The 6,021-nt window shown below is 39.1% G+C and overlaps 1 long non-coding RNA gene across 1 annotated transcript; it reads left to right on the top strand.

Moving 5' to 3' along the window:
• Positions 1-1,154: 1,154 nt before the first annotated feature.
• LOC124866988 lies at positions 1,155-2,338 on the top strand. Its single transcript, XR_007037962.1, has 3 exons — positions 1,155-1,269; positions 1,884-1,984; positions 2,176-2,338. It is a non-coding gene; the product is annotated as an uncharacterized LOC124866988 (long non-coding RNA).
• The last annotated feature ends 3,683 nt before the right edge of the window (positions 2,339-6,021 follow it).

The raw sequence follows: 6,021 nt of genomic DNA, 5'->3' as shown, positions 1-6,021 counted from the left end.
GTTCAGCCAATTCTTACAGAGATTTCAACTTAACAGAGTAGTCATTCTCATATATGGTATGAGCATGTCATGTCCAGAGGGTGATCCACTCCAGACGGCATTCCTCAACTTTCAACAAACTTTTTTTCACACTAAAAAAGCAATCACAGAAATCATCTTCACCATAGTAGAAAGTCAAACATAAACTTTGTTTAAACTAAACAATGAGAATGTTTATACATTTTTCCAACATATACTGTACACACACTGCATACCTTGATTTAAACAAATTGTCATTTGAGCTGCTGTTGCCTTTCTATTATCTTGACCTGTGTGCCTATGTTCCTCTGACCTTTTGAGATCAATAAGACATTTCCATTGACACAACTGCAACTCACTGGATATTTCCTCTATTTTAGACCATTCCCTGTAAACCTGAGAGATGGTTGTGTGAAAACTGAAAGTGATTGGCAGGCTCTGAAACAGACCAAACCGGTTGGCTCCAAATGCCACGGCGTGCTTAAAGTCATTTAAATCCATTTGATTCCCAATTCCCTCATATTAAACTTCAGTGAGTTGTCTTCAGCATGTCTAAATGTCTAAATGATTTGAGCTGCTGACATGTGATCAGCTTATTTGCTTTTTGTGTTAACAAGCAAAAACAGATGTACTTAATAAAGTGACGCGTTGGTGCAAGCTCCTCAATGTCGCTAATCTATTGATGGATAACAAATATCAAAGAAATGTTGAAGATTTATGCTCCAACAGTACTGTAGAGAAATCTTTGTTGTTGAGTGAAATGGAACAACCTCCTCCAGTTTAAATGCTCTGTAGCTTCAGGCTCCTCCTTGGAGAAAAAACAGATCTCTCACTAAGATGGACAGATGCCATGTTGTAAGAAGCATGGAAACATTTTAGAGCTATGGCAAAGAACAAATCAAAACTTACACTTCTGTGTGCACAGATTAAGCTTGAGCAAAGTTGGGATGTAATAACATCTAAGAAGCTATCCTGTGAGGATGATGAATATTCATCCTAGGTTACACTGCATTTCTCTGTATTGGTATTCTAAGGGGTCCGGTAATATTAAAATTTGGCCACAGGCTACAGGAGTTATTTCTACCTCTGAATATCTTCGTTCTCTATCTTTAATTTTTTCTCCTTTCCTTCCCAGGAGCTTAATTTACAGTTGTCCCTGAGGAGGCCTTTTCTTCAGCTTCTTATCTCTGTTCTTGATGACTCCAGCAGTACACAAAGCCCAGAAAGCAGAACCGATACAAATGAAGAAATGTAAGATAAAACCCAAGGTTCACAAGGAAGTATACAGACCTATACAATAAATTTTAATATTATTTAAATGATCATTTATTTCAGTAACTCAATTCACCAAGTATAATACATTACATAGATTAATATTTTTTCCGCATGGTGTTTGCATATTCTCCCCATGCATGCGTGGGTTCTCACCGGGTACTCCAGCTTCCTCCCACATTGCAAAGACATGCCTGTTAGGTTAATTGGTCTCTCTAAATTGCCCTTAGGTGTGTGAATGAGTGTGTGCATGGTTGTTTGTATGTTGCCCTGCGATGGACTGTCCAGAGTGAACCCCGCCTCCCGCCCATAGACTACTGGAGATAGGCACCACCTGTCCCGCAACCCACTATGGAAGAAGCGGTAGAAAATTACTGACTGACATTAGTTTGTTAATTGCGCATAAAAAACATTAACAGCATAAAAACGAAATTGCGCATTTGCATGTTAAATTTTTCTTGAGCAAATATTTTGGTTTTTGATTGGTTATATCTAATTCCATGCTTTACACATTTTATTTTAAATATGTCTTCATTATGATTTCTATATGATGATTTTTCATGAGCCTGATTATTTTTTTTCCCTACGCGCAGTGCATGATACGCATGGACCAGTGTTCCACTTATGCATGGGTGCCTGGTTAAGATATGAAATGGGGAAGCATCACCTCCACCACAAACTGCAGAGTGTGTTGGTAAGTCACTGGCAGGCAGCTTTGTTGCAGACTGATCACAGGTCTGAATACGTGAGGCCTAGAACTGCAATGCCATGCAAAGTTTTCCACTTTAATTCAATACATTTAAAGTCTGTGAGAAACATGCTGCATTAAAACACTTAAAAAGCTGATTCAGATTATGTCTTTTTTATTTTTCCTGTCCATTGCAGTGAACTGTCAGACTGAGGAGATCACCTTGAGACGGAGCAGCTTTTATTTCCCAATCAGACAATGTTGTACAGGGAGAGCTGGATTGAACTAACTCAGAGGTGAAAGAGAGTCAGACTGAAATTTATAAATTATTTCTAGTACTTAACTTTTTTTCTTGTTAAATAGAATAATGGGAATTAAAACAAGGTTGTAAATATGTTGGACTGCAGGGAGTAATCAGATTTCTTTAGGGAGCAGAAAGATACGTTTGCTCCTCCATTTTTTTAATTGGGAAACCGGTTGCTCCACCTGCTCCATTGTTCAGGTGTGCATGCATTTGTGTACTCTTCAGAAACTACCCTTTCAGAAGGTCAACCCTCCATCCTTCAATCTGTGTTTTGCCCAGGTGTGAGTAATCACTGTATAGCACAAAGGAGGTTTACGTAACAAAAGATAGGTCGGTTATTTGTCTTTTTCTAAACATGAGAAATATACAGTGTGAAAACATTGTATTTTCTCTCTTGGAGGATAATAGTGAATTAACATCTTCAGGTGTTAGAAGATTAAACAGTGCTTGGAAGGACTGAAGATGCAAATAATAGCTTTTTAGGGAGTCAAAATTCATGACTTAAAATGCAATAAAGAACATTTTGGACTGATTTGAAAATGTTTGGAGTAAAACTACAGAGCAGGATGTGATCCTGTCACACTAAACTGACTGAGTTATCCTGAGCTATCTCTGTAGTTATGCTGCTATAGGCTTAGGCTGCTGGAGGACATAACCACTTTCACCCTCTTTACTACATTCTCACACTACTCCAATTTTGCATTATTTGCTGTAATTTCAGCTTTTAACTTTGTTCTCTCTCTTTTCTCTTCCTAGAAGCTACACCTGGCCTGGCTCTGTGTCTACCTGTGACACCTTTCTGGAGAGGGGAATCGTCCGAGCTTCTGCTGGCAACAACTTAATGCTCACCCTCTACCAATGATCCACATAGCCCTGTCTTTTAGTGTTTAACCCTTTCTCTCTCCTAGACATAGCGATTGACTGAGTTTTTACTGTGACTAACTCTATGTGCTCTCTTTCAGACTCTAACCTTGAAAACTGGCTCAGAGTTTATCTGTTCTTTCTTTCTAGGTGAAACAACTAAAGGAGCTACATCCATTAACATTTACTTTTCCTTCCCATAGAAAGTACTTCTGGATCAGTGCTTCTGCGTTCTTTTTGTGTCTCTGCTCTGTTCTCTCAAACCCCAGTCGGTCGTGGCAGATGGCCGCTCACACTGAGCCTGGTTCTGCTGGAGGTGTCTTCCTGTTAAAAGGGAGTTTTTCCTCTCCACTGTCGCTACATGCATGCTCAGTATGAGGGATTGCTGCAAAGTCAACGCCAGTGACTGTCCACTGTCTCTACATGCTCATCCAGGAGGAGTGAATGCTGCAAGTCTCTGACTGGATGCAATCTGCTGGGTTTCCTTAGATAGAAAAACCTTTTATTCAAATTTGAATAAATAACTGAATCTGACTGAACTGTTCAATGGTTAGGATTAATTGGAATGTATGTACCTGACTGTTGTGAAGTGCCTTGAGACAACATGTGTTGTGAATTGGCGCTATATAAATAAAACTGAATTGAATTGAATTGAATTTAGCTAAAAGATCTTTATCAATTCTAGCCGGTCAATTACTTGAAGCCTAAATCAAAGCAAAAAAATAACATCTGAGCCTCAGTTCAGATGCACACAGTACCTTTTATATGCATTTTATTGAGATGTTTCTTTTCAATATCTTTTAAATTCAGTTGCAGGTTTTAGGACTTCCACGGTTCCTCTGAGAGGACTGATCAGGTGTAGCAGTGTCTCTGTGGGGTAGGTTTCAATACTGGCCTGGTGTAGAGGGAAAGGATAATCTGTTGATGGGAGATAACAGTTTCCTTCAAAAAAAGGATATTGGATGTTTTCTTCCACATGCTGTTGAGAAAAGGATCTCACTTCTCGTTTAAGTTGGTGGGCATGAAATATGCAGCCCTCTCCCTCCAGCAGCAGCCTTTAGTCAGGTAATGTTCCTTTACATCAGTCCTCTGCATCAACCAGGCAGAAAAAAAGAGATTTTGGACCTCACAACACAGTCATTAATCAACTTGTTAGTGCATCCATGCCAGCGATGTGGCAGTCCTGCTGTCTGCAGGGAGATAAATGAGGAGAGACTTGTTTCTTACCGTTGTTTTGCCTCAGGAATGTAGACGGAACATTTAAACCTCTTTGCAGCATCATTACCTGCCTCCTGCTTTACATTTCCAATAGATCAAGGGGAAAATAATTTGACTTATTTCCCATATACAGCCTGGCATGTTAAATGAAGTACCTGGCTAAAACGTGTCTGTTTGCTCTCTTTTTGAGGAGTACTTCCAGCTTGGCTTCAGGAAACAAAATATCCCTGTGGAAGGTTCTATTTCCCAGTGGAGATATTAAACAGGCTTTATTTATAATGCATCCTGTTATGCCACTGACCATGAATTTATCTTGTACCATGTAGTATATTGAATAGATCCTCCTGTGGTAACTCAAAGATAGTATCTGAAAATGTTACTCTCAGAACAACAAGGTTTGGTTTACCTTAGGTAACTAAAGCCACTTGGTAAATAGCGTTATTAAAAAAGCTATAGTTAAAACACTGACATAGAGAGAAGAGTTATATAGCAACTGTTTCCTTAGCGATGCTAGCATATGTTGTTCTGATCTGAGTGTGTAGTGGCTGCATGCAGAGATCTGACAGTTGCATGCCCTGTTAATCTATTAGTCTGATAGGTAAACTGATGTTGATCAAAAACTGAGCAAAAACATTTATAAAGATTGGTTTGAGAGCTACAGGATGATAGTCATTCAGGCAGCTCACCATGGCTTTCTTAGGAACCTGGATTGTGGTAGATCACATTAAAGCAGCACACTGTAGGAGCACTGTGCAGGTGTTATGTTAATCAAATTTATGGCATTCATTCACCCTGAATACATTTTATGTGGTTGTTGAGACTAATTGTCATGTTTTTAGATGCTTTCTCAGTCATATTATCAGACAAAATCTTTCAATTTCACAGTAAAAAATATTGTGGAGGTAAAACAATGTATTTCCTCATATAAAGGGATCAATGCTCAATAAAACTGCTGCTCTCCGTTTCAAATAAGTGACCCCAAAATAGAGTTGCTACAAATATCTTTTTTACACTTTGCTCCAAGTGAGCAAATCAAAGTGTACAGGAAAAATACCTTCATGTATCTTTTATTTTTGGAAAAGAAATGACGCTTTTACATTTTTGGAAGGCAGTAATGTACCGAGTGTCCCAGTGTATGTCTGTGTGGGCAGATATTGCTGTTCTAAACATACTCAGCACTTTTTACGCTCAGCTTGTTGGCTCTTAACAGATCACCGTGGATCAACACGCACCATGTTTACCCCCCGCTCTCACTTGGAAATAAATGTTGATAGAATAAGCAAACAGCTTCAATCATCTCCATGTCCCCCTCTGGTATTGTCTGGTGTTGTCTCTCTTGTAGTCTGTGATTGCTCGTACTCATTCCAACGCTCATCTTTGGTTGATATTGATGTTGAAATGATCTACTTTCTGCCTGTTTGGTTTTTCAGATCGATGCTAAGTTGGCTGTGCAGTCTGCTGTAGCATCACAAGATTTTTAGGCAACCCCAGGACCAGTGTTTATACATTTCATATCATCCAAGGCTTTTGTTTGGATGACATTCAAACTATGATACACTGTCATAGTTTTGACTGCCGACTTGACCCACATGCAGAGAACACTCAGAGACAAAGAATGTTTCAGTTATTTTATTCAAAGACAGGAACGAGGGTCCGGCAA

The sequence above is a fragment of the Girardinichthys multiradiatus genome, chromosome 1, assembly GCF_021462225.1.
Source record: "Girardinichthys multiradiatus isolate DD_20200921_A chromosome 1, DD_fGirMul_XY1, whole genome shotgun sequence".
Taxonomy (NCBI): Eukaryota; Metazoa; Chordata; class Actinopteri; order Cyprinodontiformes; family Goodeidae; genus Girardinichthys; species Girardinichthys multiradiatus.
The sequence above is the reverse complement of the archived record's forward strand: the minus strand, read 5'-3'. Positions and strand labels throughout refer to the sequence as shown.